Below are 15604 nucleotides of genomic sequence, written 5' to 3'. Positions count from 1 at the left end.
AATTTGTTTGTTATATGGGATTGGGTTTCCATAGCACCACATTGCAGATGAGTCCTGTTTATTTTTCTCCGTTTGATAAATCTTATGGTGTTTTCAGACTCTCATTCTTTCTCAATGGAGTGGATTTATCACTTGTTTGAATCACATTTTATTTCCAGTTTGCAATAAAATCAATAAATCAGAAGCATTGTAGAAGTGTTTGCAATAAATACATATGAAGCTTGTAAGTGTCAGACAGCATGCAGCATTTATCACATGATTGGCATGCAGCTAAAGCGCATTTGTATTCTATATCTAGCACCACCTCTTGCGCTGATGTTATGTTCACTGTCAGTATTATGTACATATGTATGTACACAACATGAACTTACGGGTTTTGCAGGGGTATGATTTCAGCTCTCAGCTCACGTGCGCTTACAAGCATCCGCCTAGAGCATTAGTGGCTCGCGCTGGTGACCGTAGTGAACATGTTAAACAATGGAAAATCCAAGAATTGTAATTTCCATAATAATAATAATAATAATAATAATAATATAATAATAATAATAATATAATAATAATAATAATTATTATTATTATTATTATTATTATTATTATTATTATTATTATTATTATTATTATTATTATTATTATTATTATTTCTTTCCTTTCTCAGACATTGTGTCTGGTTAAAAATGGAAAGTGGCGTGGACCTTGATCAAGCGTGACTTCCTTTTAACTGTACGGTATATGTTACATTGCATTTAGGAACTTTCGGGTAATTGAACATGTATCAATAATTACAGATTTCTGTAGTTGTATATATATGTTTGGATGTAGCTGTATTGCGTTGATGTACTGGTGGATACTGTGTGGTATGACTCATGTAGTTGATAGCTTAATTGGTATAATGTCAACTTTATCCTGATGCCACATGTCCTTGACTTCCTCAGCCAGTTGGATGTATTTTTCAATTTTTTCTCCTGTTTTCTTCTGTATATTTGTTGTATTGGGTATGGATATTTCGATTAGTTGTGTTAATTTCTTCTTTTTATTGGTGAGTATGATGTCAGGTTTGTTATGTGGTGTTGTTTTATCTGATATAATGGTTCTGTTCCAGTATAATTTGTATTCATCATTCTCCAGTACATTTTGTGGTGCATACTTGTATGTGGGAACGTGTTGTTTTATAAGTTTATGTTGTATGGCAAGTTGTTGATGTATTATTTTTGCTACATTGTCATGTCTTCTGGTGTATTCTGTATTTGCTAGTATTGTACATCCGCTTGTGATGTGATCTACTGTTTCTATTTGTTGTTTGCAAAGTCTGCGTTTATCTGTTGTGGTATTGGGATCTTTAATAATATGCTTGCTGTAATATCTGGTGCTTATTGTTTGATCTGGTATTGCAATCATGAATCCTTCCATCTCACTGTATATATTGCCTTTTCTTAGCCATGTGTTGGATGCGTCTTGATCGATGTGTGGCTGTGTTAGATGATACGAGTGTTTGCCATGTAGTGTTATCATTTTCCAATTTACTTTCTTTGTATCTGTTGATGTTAAGTGATCTCAAGGGTTGTAGAATTGGTTATGAAATTGCAATGGTGTGGCCGATGTATTTATATGAGTGATTGCTTTGTGTATTTTGCTTGTTTCTGCTCGTTCTATAAAGAATTTTCTTAAATTGTTTACCTGTCCATAATGTAGGTTTTTATGTCGATAAATCCCCTTCCTCCTTCCTTTCTGCTTAATGTGAATCTTTCTGTTGCTGAATGTATGTGATGTATTCTATATTTGTGGCATTGTGATCGTGTAAGTGTATTGAGTGCTTCTGGGTCTGTGTTGCTCCATTTCACTACTCCAAATGAGTAGGTCAATATTGGTATAGTGTAAGTATTTATAGCTTTTTGTCTTGTTTCTTGCTGTCAATTCTGTTTTCAGTATTTTTGTTAGCTTCGTCTATATTTTTCTTTTAGTTCTTCTTTAATATTTGTATTATCTATTCCTATTTTTTGTCTGTATCCTAGATATTTATAGGCATCTGTTTTTTCCATTGCTTCTATGCAGTCGCTGTGGTTATCCAATATGTAATCTTCTTGTTTAGTGTTTTTTCCCTTGACTATGCTATTTTTTCTTACATTTGTCTGTTCCAAAAGCCATATTTATATCATTGCTGAATACTTCTGTTATCTTTAGTAATTAGTTGAGTTGTTGATTTGTTGCTGCCAGTAGTTTTAGATCATCCATGTATAGCAAATGTGTGATTTTGTGTGGGTATGTTCCAGTAATATTATATCCATAATTTGTATTATTTAGCATGTTGGATAGTGGGTTCAGGGCAAGGCAGAACCAGAAAGGACTTAATGAGTCTTATTATTATTATTACTACTACTACTACTACAATCGTCATACCTACTAGTTGCATATGTGGCAGCAACGTCGCTGTTCCTTAGATATCCTTGTGAACTTGTGTACTTGCTCTAGAGTCTAGTATCCCAGTGTATAGACACAGTGTATTCGAGGTGTCATCATCGGAGCTTCTGATAATTTTAAAGCAAGTGTAAAGAGCTCATTTTTGATCCCTAATCCTTACTTACAAACCATTATAACGTGTTTAAAAGTGGGCTTCCCAGTGTGTTACTGTTTATTCCTATTTGAGTTGTTCATACAGTAGCATGTTGAAAGGCCTATGTACTTGAAGTAATTAAACTTATTTGCACAGGCCATATGGCACCAATATATAGGAAACTGTAGTATATTTCTAAATTCCTCACTGAATATTGTTCCTTGAATATGCTGCATTTGTGAGATAGACATAAACTATCTTAGTATCTACTAGTCTAGGTTTTTCATATTTTCAGTGACACTGTGCCATGGCTCTGGTACAATTGGTACTGCTCTTCTTTGTATATGTTCAATGTCCCCTTTTGGTAGTATATTGTACAGGTAATACGTACTTCAGCAGTAGTCAGTAGTCAGTTGTCGGTCATTCACCTGCTTTGTAAGCAATACCCATTGTAGATTCTCAAAATCCTATCCAAGAACTGGTGTCAGAGACCTGATTTATTTACTACTGAGTCCAGTAGGACCTTGTTAATGTGGTGTGCCTGGGGATCTGTCAATGCTGGATTATCAAATATAACAGATTATCAAGTTCAGTTCTAAAAATTTGGCTCAGTCACAAGCAAAATATGTAATTTTCATGGAAGTAACTATTGCATATTAAACACAACAGGAGATATAACAGTTTAAAAAAATTAAAAGCATGTACTAATTTTCTGTAAAAACAAAACTAAATTAAAGGTCTAATGCTGTACTGCTCTATTAAATCAGTTTAAGGCTCAAAGTTGTAGCCAGTTCCAATATTTAAAAATAACTTTTTCCATTAATTTGAAAAATCAAGAGCAAGCTAATTAACAAAAATTGTTCCAAAGATTTTGGTGCAGTTCAGTTGAGATCACTGTCTTTAGAAATGGCACAGACATGCTATCTACCACTGATTGTTTAGCAAATTCTTTCTTGGATTGAGCTGTTTCATGACAAAAATTATGTACTATATTGTAAAACTTTGTAACTTCAGCTATGTGTTGTTGGCTACTCTCAGAAAATTTTACAAAAGTGTTTAAGGCTTCTGAAGCCTCAGCTAAAGAAATGCAGGTTCTAGACGTTTCTTCTTTGTCACTCTGTTTATGGTGCCTTCTGTGGGTTGAAAACCTTTTGTAATGTCACATTGTCAGTCCTCTCTTCTTTGATAACTGAATTTCTGTCAATGTTGATCCACTTGTCAACTTCTTCTATTGAAAACGCACTCAGTTCATTAGTGGATGCAAAATTGATCATTTGTACAATTTTAGAGTGATCAGTTGTGGACTCATCAGCATTTAAATCACTCACCATCTCAGGTTTTCATCAAACAGCTTATGTGATACTCTTCACCAGGCACTGTGCAATGTAGTTTTTTTCATAGAGGTCCAAGAAATTAAAGCTGTGGGAACAGTGGTGAAAATTCATTGAAACTCTGACACTGTAATCTCATATTAGCAGCTTTTACACTAACATTCCTCTCTACCAGCCCTTAAATTCTATATGACCCCTTGGTCCAGGGGTTGAATTAGTGACATATCATTGGCAGGAAGTTTGGTATAAAAAATATTACCTGACACAAACTCCAATTCTGGAGGGTAAGCTTGAAACTGTGAAAGATGAGAGGAAACTTAGAATTTGTAGATACACTCCTGGAAATGGAAAAAGAACACATAGACACCGGTGTGTCAGACCCACCATACTTGCTCCGGACACTGCGAGAGGGCTGTACAAGCAATGATCACATGCACGGCACAGCGGACACACCAGGAACCGCGGTGTTGGCCGTCGAATGGCGCTAGCTGCGCAGCATTTGTGCACCGCCGCCGTCAGTGTCAGCCAGTTTGCCGTGGCATACGGAGCTCCATCGCAGTCTTTAACACTGGTAGCATGCTGCGACAGCGTGGACGTGAACCGTATGTGCAGTTGACAGACTTTGAGCGAGGGCGTATAGTGGGCATGCGGGAGGCCGGGTGGACGTACCGCCGAATTGCTCAACACGTGGGGCGTGAGGTCTCCACAGTACATCGATGTTGTCGCCAGTGGTTGGCGGAAGGTGCATGTGCCCGTCGACCGGACCGCAGCGACGCACAGATGCACGCCAAGACCGTAGGATCCTACGCAGTGCCGTAGGGGACCACACCGCCACTTCCCAGCAAATTAGGGACACTGTTGCTCCTGGGGTATCGGCGAGGACCATTCGCAACCATCTCCATGAAGCTGGGCTACGGTCCCGCACACCGTTAGGCCGTCTTCCGCTCACGCCCCAACATTGTGCAGCCCGCCTCCAGTGGTGTCGCGACAGGCGTGAATGGAGGGACGAATGGAGACGTGTCATCTTCAGCGATGAGAGTCGCTTCTGCCTTGGTGCCAATGATGGTCGTATGCGTGTTTGGCGCCGTGCAGGTGAGCGCCACAATCAGGACTGCATACGACCGAGGCACACAGGGCCAACACCCGGCATCATGGTGTGGGGAGCGATCTCCTACACTGGCCGTACACCACTGGTAATCGTCGAAGGGACACTGAATAGTGCACGGTACATCCAAACCGTCATCGAACCCATCGTTCTACCATTCCTAGACCGGCAAGGGAACTTGGGCTGTTCCAACAGGACAATGCACGTCCGCATGTATCCTGTGCCACCCAACGTGCTCTAGAAGGTGCAAGTCAACTACCCTGGCCAGCAAGATCTCCGGATCTGTCCCCCATTGAGCATGTTTGGGACTGGATGAAGCGTCGTCTCACGCGGTCTGCACGTCCAGCACGAACGCTGGTCCAACTGAGGCGCTAGGTGGAAATGGCATGGCAAGCCGTTCCACAGGACTACATCCAGCATCTCTACAATCGTCTCCATGGGAGAATAGCAGCCTGCATTGCTGCGAAAGGTGGATATACACTGTACTAGTGCCGACATTGTGCATGCTCTGTTGCCTGTGTCTATGTGCCTGTGGTTCTGTCAGTGTGATCATGTGATGTATCTGACCCCAGGAATGTGTCAATAAAGTTTCCCCTTCCTGGGACAATGAATTCACGGTGTTCTTATTTCAATTTCCAGGAGTGTAGTTCTGTTTTCTTGAAATTTTCTTTCACAGGTGGAACAAAACTGTGGAAGAACCCATCTGTGAAGAGCTCAGCTTTCATTTATGCATTAGTCTGTGCACCATAAATAACAGAGCTAAAAATATTGGAAAATTTCTGATACATGCTGGACTATCAGATCTACTAGATTATCAAGTGCCAGGTTATCGTGGTCTTACTGTATATGACAGCACATCGTTTTGTATTTCTACAAACTGTTACTCCCAGGTATTTATACAATTTGACTAACAGATATTGCAGTCTTATGTTGTTATGCTGGCTTTGTCTTTTGAACATCACAATTTTCATTTAATGGCAAGTTCCCAATCTTTGCATCATTCTGAAATGTTATCAAGATCAATTTCCTTCCAATATCACTCCCGTATAGATAACTGCATCATCTGCAAAATGTCTGATGTTACTGTTTGTTGTTTCTCAGGTCATTAATATACAGTATGAAGAGCAAATACTGGCATACTTCCCAGGAACACACTTGACTTCTAGTGACTTGAAGTTATTTCTACAACTATCTGTGACTCTTCAATAAAGATGACACGCTGCTTCTTTCTCTCCTCAAGAATCCTTAGTTCAGTATTAAATGTTGTGTGATGCCTTCATGATCATACTTTTGTCAATTGTTACTGTAATACTAAGCTGAATGTATTTTTGGAAAGCATGAAACAGTGCACTAATGCATTGATCCTTGGTTGTAAACTTTGAATCTGGTTTAACAAGACAGATGTTTTTGCAATTTGTGCTGGCCAACATGGAGGAGGTTATTCTGTTAGAGATACCTAATTATGTTTGAGCTCAAAATATGCTCTAAGCTTTTACAGCAGGCAGATATCAATGACATGTAGGCCACTTACACTGCCCTTCTCGTAGAATTGTGTGAGGTGCTTTTTTGCAACAACCGGGTACAGTTATTTGTCCGTGGGATCTATGGTTTATTATGATTGAAAGAGAGACTAACTCAACTGCGGTCCCCTAGGTCATCTGAATCATTCTTTCATCGAAATGGTGTGGAATGAATCAGTTTACACAATGTGTAAGCTTGCTAACATTAATGAACACTTAAATTTTTAGTTCTACTCGTGCAACTATACTTATTAAAACTAGATTTAGTACTTATCAGACATGTTATGTTAGTGGGCAAATGATCAGAAATTTTTGTTGCTGCGTATTTAACTCCTTTGACCAGTGACAGTTTCAACAATGGGTAACAAAGGTCATTTTTTCCTAGGGGTGTAGGGGTGGACATCACTATTCTTCTAACGGAATTTCATTGGTGAATATAAATGGTCCAGTCACACTGTGATAACTATCTATGTTAGACATCAATGTACAATAATCAGTTACAGATTGGGAGCACTGGCTGTGGAGGGTCCCATATATGAAGTGCGTCAGAGATGCAGAAAACAGTGCAGGTATTGTAATGTGGAAACAGCCATTTATTTATCTGATGCCCAAAAAGGGCATGATCATTGGCTTTTGGACCAAGAGTGGAAATGTTTCCAAAAAAGCCAAGTTTAACTGTTCAAATGCTGCCATGGTTAAAGCTTACTTTTGCATCAGACAGATGGCCATTGGTGTAAACAGTATGAAATGGCTGAAAGCAAACACATTGCAACAGTTGTCAGAAGGGACCAAGATGGAGAAGGGAGCATTATGGTCTGGAAAATGGTTTTTGTGGCATTCCCTGGGTGATCTCATCATTTTGGAAGGCACACTGTATCAGCACAAGTATGCATCTACCCTTGGGGACCATGTCCACCCCTTCATGCAGTTTGTTTTTCCTCATCATGGTGTCTACCAGCAGTACAGTGCAACATGTCACACAGTGTGTGTTTTGTTTGAAGAGCACAGGGATGAGTTTACTGTACTCTCCTGGACATCAAACTTCCCAGATTTAAATCCAATCAATAATGCATGGCCCAACCTTGATTGGGCTGTTTGTGCCTTGGATCCTCTACCAAGAAATGTAGCACAGCTGGCCATGGTACTGTAGTTGACATGGCTCTACATCTACATTGGTACTCCACAAACAACCATACGGTGCATTGTGGATGGTACCCTGTGCCACTACTAGTCATTTTCTTTCCTGATCAACTTGCAAATAGAATGAGAGAGAAAAGACTATCCATATGCGTCCACATGTGCCCTAATTTCTTGTATCTTATCTTCATGGCCCTTATACAAAACGTATGTAGGAAGCAACAGGAGAGCTCTGCAATAAACTTCAGATGCCAGTGCCCTAAATTTCCTCAGTAGCATTCCGTGAAAGAAAGTTGCCTCCCCTCCAGGGATTCTCATTTGAGTTCCCAAAACATCTCTATAACACTTTTTTTTTTTAACCTAGCAGTAACAAATCTAACAGCCTGCCTCTGAACTGTTTTGATGCCTTCCTTTAATCTCACTTACTATGGATCCCAAACACTTTAAGCAGCACTCAAGAGTAGGTCACACTAGCATCCTATCTGTGGTCTTCTTTATAGATGGACCACACTTTCCTAGAACTCTCCCAGTGAACTGAAGTCAAAAATTTGTCTTTCCTACCACAATCCTCACATGTCCATTCCATTTAATATTGCTGCAAGACATTATGCCCAGATATTTAAATGACTTTACTGTATCGAGCAGGACACTGTAAATGCTGTATTCAAACATTACAGGTTTTTTTTCTTACTAATCTGTATTAGCTTATTTTTCTACATTTAGAGGCAGCTGCCATTCACCACACTAACTAAAAATTTTGTTTATCATCTTGTACATTCCTACAACTTTGACACCTTATGTACACCACAGCATCATGAGGAAACAAGTGCAGATAGCAGTCCTATCACACTTCACTGGGGCACTCCTGATGATATCCTCATCTGTGACGAGCACTCACTATTGAGGACAACATACTGGTTTCTATAACTTATGAAGCCTTCAAGACACTGACATATCTGTGATCCTATTCCATATACTCACACCTTCATTAACAGTCTACAGTGGGGCACCTTGTCAAATGCTTTTCAGAAATCTAGAAATATGGAATCTGCCTGTTTCCCTTCATCCATGTTTTGAAGTATATCATGTGAGAAAAGGGCACACTGAGTTTCGCATGAGTGATGCTTCCTAAAACCATGCTGATTTCTGGACATAAGCTTTTCAGTCTCAAGAAAATTTATTTATTCTGAGAATATGTTAAAGGATTATGCTGCAAATTGATGTTAGGGCTACTGGTCTGTAATTTTAAGAGTCCATTATTTTACATCTTTTTGTACACAGGAGTCACCTGCACTTTCTTCCAGTCATTTGAGACTTTGCACTGGGTTAGAGATTCACGATAAATGTGAGCTAAGTAAGAGGCCAATGCTGTAGGGTACTCTTTTTAACAACTGAACTGAGGTTCCATCTGGACCAGGTGACTTATTTGTTTTCAACTTCTTCAGCTGTTTCTCTACACCAGGGATACTTATTACTATGTCATCCATATGGGAGTCTGTCTGGTGGTCAAGCAATGGTACATTTTTTACATTTTTATGATTCTCCTGCATGAATGATTTCTTGAATGTGAAATTTAAAACTTTGGCTTTCATTTTGCTATTTTCAAGTGCCACACTAGATTGGTTAACAAGAGACTGGATGGAGGCCTTAGACCCACTCAGCAATTTTACATAGGACCAGAATTTTCTAATGTTCTCTGCCAGATCTTATGTTAAGGTATGACGGTGGTGGTAGCTGTATGCTTTGCGCATGGATCTTTTCACAGATCCACAAATCTTTGCTAACCTTTGCTTGTTGTCATTTGCGCATTCTGTTTTGACTGAGAGTGCAACAGCCTCTGCTTCCTCAGCATTTTTTCCATATCTTGTTATTAAACCATGGTGGGTCTTTTCCATCCTTAATCCATTTATTAGGCGCACAATTCTCCAGACCAATATTTCCAATCTGCTTAAACTTTGCCCGTAACTCCTCCACATCCATCTTACTGGAACCAAGTGATGTTGATTCACTGTCTAAGTGAGATGCTAACAACTGCTTGTCTGCTGTTTCTAGCAGAAACCTCTCCTATCCTTTTTAACTGATTTCTTAACCACCACAGTTGCTATAATGACAGTATCACTAATCCTTGTTTCTATACTGACATTGTCAATAAAGTCCAGCCTATTTGTAGCTACAAGGTCTAAGATATTTTAGTGGCTTGTGGGATGCCGAACAACTGCCCAAGACAGCTTTTCAGAAAAAGTCTTCAAAAATACTTTGCCTGACTGTGTATACCTCCTGCAATGAATCCATAGACATTCTAGTCTATACTCAGGAGGTTACTCAGCTCCACCTAGTAAAGCATGAACTGAATATTTACATGCTACTGACTAGACTCATTCTTTGAATGAGTCTAGCTCCAAGATTAGGCATCCCTGTTGATACCTTCCAGAACATCATTGAACCTCTTCATGCACATCTTGCTGTGGTCCACACTGTAAAAGATAGTTATTCAGGCTTTTGACAGGTGGTCACATTGTGTTGTGATGGTGCAGTTAAAATGCCTCCATGAAAAAGGCACCTGCTTGATGACCATGGGTGAACACCACACATTATTCTTTCTGCTCACTTTTGTGCAATCAATACTTTCTTCTTGAGTGATGAGCTGCCCATAAAATAATTCCATACGATATTGTTGAGTTGAAATATGCAAGTGTGTCTTGAGAGTGATTTGTTTGTCTCAAAGACTAGCAATTATACAAAGATAAAAAGTAACTAAATGTAATTGTTTGAGAAACTCAGTTATATTCTGTATGGGCTCTGATTAGATTTCCATCAGCCCCTGAATGAGCCTCAGGGGCTGATGGAAATCTAATCAGAACCCATACAGAATATTACTGAGTTTTTGCAAATTTTAGCAAATTCAGCCATTTCTCAATAACACTGGCACAGATATCTACTTCACACACCTTCACTGTAGTGCAAGAATTAATCTGGTGCAGTACATCTGTTATCTTTCTTCATAAAGTAACATTAGAAAATGGGTGTTAAATTTTACTGTATGTGGTGACACAGGAGAACCTTGGCTTTTGATTTGCTGACCTTTATTTTAGTTAACTGTTACAAAAAATTAAAGTTTTTGCAGTAATGTGCAAAAATAAAAACAAAGTATGGAGTCCCACAAGAGTCAGTTTTGGGACCTGTCCTATTTCTGGAGTTTGTAAATGACTTTGCTATAAAATACATGATGGAACCGGATGACACTAATAGTCTAATTAAATCACACAGGAAAATATGCAGGAAACGGCAACATTGGTTATGCATAGTTTGGCACAGTAATTCAGGAACAATAAGCTCATCATAATTTCAGAAAAAACTGTGGCAGTTAACTTCAACACCACACAGAACCTCCATTCTGCAATCTTTGTTTCTACCGTTGAAGGAAAAATGTCTCAAATGTGAGTCATAAAAAACATTTAGGCTTATCTGTTCTTGAGGATTTGGAGTTTGAGAAGCACATTAACAACCTAATTAAAAAGCTAAATAACTGTTGTTCACTTTTAGGATTCTCACTCAAAATACGTTCTGCTCATTGATGTTGACACTATACCATGGTAATAGTCATTACTGATGTATGGAATTATTTAAAATACAGAAAAAGATTACAGAAAAAGATTTTCAGGGTGATAAAGTTAACAGCTTTGCTCAGTCATTCTTGGAAGTAATTGGTACAGTGCAGCATTTCATTTAGTGTTGTGGTGTGGCATTTTCCTCTAAGTACAACTCTCTTCAGTTCATAACAATCACTGTGTCCACACTGTTTACACTTCACTATGGTAGGAAGGACAAGTCTAGTAATTTGTTTGCTCAAGAAAACGCAGTTTAGCAATCTAGCACCACAAACCTCTAAAACCAAATTGGTATGACAGAAGAGAGAGATCAGAATTCGCAACATATATTATTTATTATGCAATCACATAATGGACAATTACTGTAAATTTGCTATGAAAATTACTCTGCCATACAGAAAGAATTTAAAGATTTAGCTGGGAATGAACGAGAGAAAAATTTTAAGGACTGCTGGATGGGACTCGTTGTTTACAACAAGCAGTTAGTGCTGAATTGGCAGGCATGGAGCATATGAAAAAAACTGGTGATATGAACAGTAAAATTTTGGAAGCAGTACACATTATTCCATTGTCATTTGCAAACAGTTTTTGATGGAAATAAACAAGGAGTATGAAAACTATGTGAATATGATGCTGCAAAATATAGGGTGTATCAGAAAGAATCATCAAATTTGAAAAAAAAGTTACTATTATCTTATCTGAGAGATGTGTGTGAGGAATATACTATTGGAAAGAGAAAACTCTTGTGTTTTACATGGCTGCCTGTGGGTAGCAGCAGTGTCCACTTCAGAGCTAGTAAAAATGGTGTTGGGACAACAGAAAATGTTTTGTGTTCTGCATTTTGTGCAGGGCTTGTGAGTAATAACTGCTCAGCATGACTTTCATATTAGGTGTGATGTGCATCCTCCTACAGTGCAGAGTGTTAGATGATTGCATGAAAAATTCCAAGAAACAGGTTGTTTGTGTAAAGGCAAATTGCTGGGAGGTCCCAGACTGTCTGACACAGACAATGAATGCATCCACCATAATTTCACAAGGAGTCCGCAGAAATCTGTTTGTCGTGCAGCTCAACTGCTCAACATGCCCCTGATGTCCATCTGGCATATGTTGAGTTGATGTTCACACATGAAATAATACAAAATTCAGCTACTACAATCTCTTTGTGAAGATGACAATAAACAACTTTTGGAGTTCTGTAATTTCATTCTTGGAAAGGTGGAGGATGACAGTTTTATTACACGCTTAGTGTTTAGTGACAAGACAACATTCCATTTAAATGAAAAGGTGAACCATCATAATGTGAGAATATGGGGGTACAGAACAACCACTCAATGCTGTACAACATGAGTGGCTCTCCAAAATTAAATGTATTTTGTGCAGTTTTATGGGAAAGGTATGTGGTCCATTTTTCTTTGTCAAGAATACTGTTACAGGAATCACATATCTCAATATGCTTGAGAACATTCTTTTCCCGCAGTTGGAGACTGATTCAAATGACTTCATTTACCAACTGGATGAGGCACTGCACCACTGGTTTCTGGAAGTGTGGGAATTTTTAAACCAAAGGATTACTGAATGATGGATCAGTCATACTGTACCAAATAATTCAGCCTTACATTACTGGCCCTCGAGGCCACCAGACCTGACTGTATGTGATTATTTCTTGTGGGCTGATAAATAAGACTTTGTGCTTCCATCACCAACAACAATGAATTAACTGAGAATGCATAACAGCAGTTGTGGAAGCTGTAACTCAAGACATGCTCGCTGTAGTGTGGGAACAATTTGAATACCGCATTGACATATGCCATGCATCTCAAGGAGGGTGTACTGAACACCTATGAAAACCCTCCCAGGGGGCTCACCACTCTTTGGCAGGTTTGTGCTTGGCTGCCATGAGGCCTCAGCCTTGGCAGCATTTTTTCGCTTCTGTGCTGCATGTCTATCCTCTTGCTATTATTTTTCCTCTCCTTTGGGGAACATGTTATTGGGAATCTTATGCATTGTCTGTCACAGATGCAAGAACAGTCTCATCTTTGTTTTTCACTTCCTCTTCCTTTCTTTGTTTCCCTTCTTCTCTTGTTCCTCCATTCTGGTGTTTGAGTTTCCTCTTTTTCTTCTTCCTCCCTGTGTGCTCCTGAAGGCTGGCCTATGAATCTGACGTGTAACAGATGACTGGGTAACATGTAATTCCCACCCCCGGGGCAAACAGGTATGGTTTGCATGTACACCCTGGTAAAAGCCAGACCCAGGGAGGGGTGATTATCTGAGCTGCAACCTTCCCATATTACTGACTGGTCCCTCTGTCAGGTGTTCAGGAGGTGTGACTTGAGGTGTGAACAATCACCTGTGAAGGGGGCCCCCAGTTGGAAGGAGTGTGTCATTGGAGACACTGGCAGTCAGGAGAAATTTTCTCACAATCGGCTTCTGTGAAATGTAAATGTAATGAGGCTAATGATTCAAAGAACCGTTTCACTGCACCACGGTTCCTTGTGGTCTCAAGTACTGAAGACAGCAATCCTTCGTGGTAAATCCATTTATTATTCGGAAAGGTGTTGATGCAATTGTTGGTCCTGTGAAATCCTGCTCTCATTTACGGAATGACACATTGCATTTGGAGACTACTGCTGATTCTCAAGCACAACAACTGTTTGCTGCCTTGCTTCTCCATAGCTACCCGGTTTGTGTTGAGGCCCATAGAATTCAGAATTCTTCCTGTGGTGCAATTTACTTCAGGCTGCTTGATGGTCTAACCGAGGCCAAAATTCAGTCTTACCTCTCTGATCAAGGTGTCCTTGACATCTGTCATGTTGTAACCACGACTGGAACAGTCGTGGGGTGGCCGTGAATGAAAGCGCGGCAGGACCAAATGGGAGCAGCCTGCGAACAAACAAGATGGACAAAGGGAAAGGATGGACACGCACAACAACAGAAAACTGAACAAGACACCAAGAACAAAACACAATAAGCAACAGGGTCACAAGCAAAAACCTCAGGAGATCAACAATGTACACTAGCATACAGAAATAAGCAAAGTAAGGAATATGTCCGTAAGCAAGATATCGAGAGACTCGCACAAATATCAGTCCTTCACTGAGTGAGAGGCAGGCACTTAAATACATGATAGGGTACGTCGCTATTGGCCGCTGGGACCATGTGCTCCACAGTGGCGCCATCACATTATACGTAGGCTAGGAGACCTTGCCTGGTGACCCTCACACACAGTTCACCCGTGGACCAGCCGGTCAACATCCCATCAATGCTGGGCCAACACACATGCTGGCAAGCCAAAACTGTTATGTGGGACATACCCCAGTGCCCACAGTGTAACAAACTGAGCACTTGATGCCGCAAATCAGGAGGGATGATCACCCGATGGGCATCCGACTCCATGGCCAACAGCAGGACATCATCAATCATGGAAAGCCTGTGGGACATGTGGCACCAGGGGCTGAAGTCGGTCCGCATCCAATGAGTAATATAGGAGAGCCACCTGTGGACGACATGGCACAGAACCTGCCACAACATAGGGTCTCGGTGTGTAGCTGTGGCAATGTGAGCAGCTATAAGAGGCAGACCATCCAGTGCATCCCGGCGGGCAGAATTAATGTGAAAGCAGAGAACCTCCTGTTGGTCAAACACAGGATCGGGGCCTGCTGGGAGATGTGACAAAAGCATACGAATTAGCACGGTGAGTGGTGGGCTTATACTAGATGGTGTAAGTATAATTCCATAAAAATAATGCCCAGCACTGGAGAAATTGAGCCGTTCACTCAGGAAGATGAGAGTGGGATCCGAAAAGCATAACTAAGGGTTTATGGTCAGTCAGGAGGGTGAACTTTGCCCCAAAGAGAAAGGTGTGAAATTTTTGGACGGTGAACACTATCGCTAGGGTCTCCTTTTCAATCTGGGAGTAGTTCCATTGTGCTGGGGTCAACGTCTTAGATGCATAAGCGATGGGCTGTTCTGAGCCATCAGCATTCTGATGAATGAGGACAGCCCCAATGCCGTATGCTGACGCATCAGCCGCCACAACCAAGTGGCGGTCTGGAGAGAATGGAGTAAGAAAGGGGCAGTCTTCACCATCACCTTTAAATGAAGAAATGCCTGGTCACAGACAGGAGTCCCATCAAAAGGTACTGCTTTGCGATACTAGTGATTGAGGGGTTGAGCAATGGAGGCAGCCTGGGGTAAGAACTTTAAGTAATAAGTAACCTTGCCCAAAATCATCTGGAGTTCAGGTAAGTCCTTGGAACAAGGAAGGGCTTCAATGGCCGCGACATTATGATCCGAAGCGCGAACACCATCTTTACTATGCCAGTGGCCTAAGTATTCCACTTCCGGTTGAAAAAACA

This window comes from Schistocerca piceifrons, chromosome 1 (assembly GCF_021461385.2).
Source record: "Schistocerca piceifrons isolate TAMUIC-IGC-003096 chromosome 1, iqSchPice1.1, whole genome shotgun sequence".
Lineage (NCBI taxonomy): Eukaryota > Metazoa > Arthropoda > Insecta > Orthoptera > Acrididae > Schistocerca > Schistocerca piceifrons.
Note: the sequence above shows the minus strand (reverse complement) of the source record.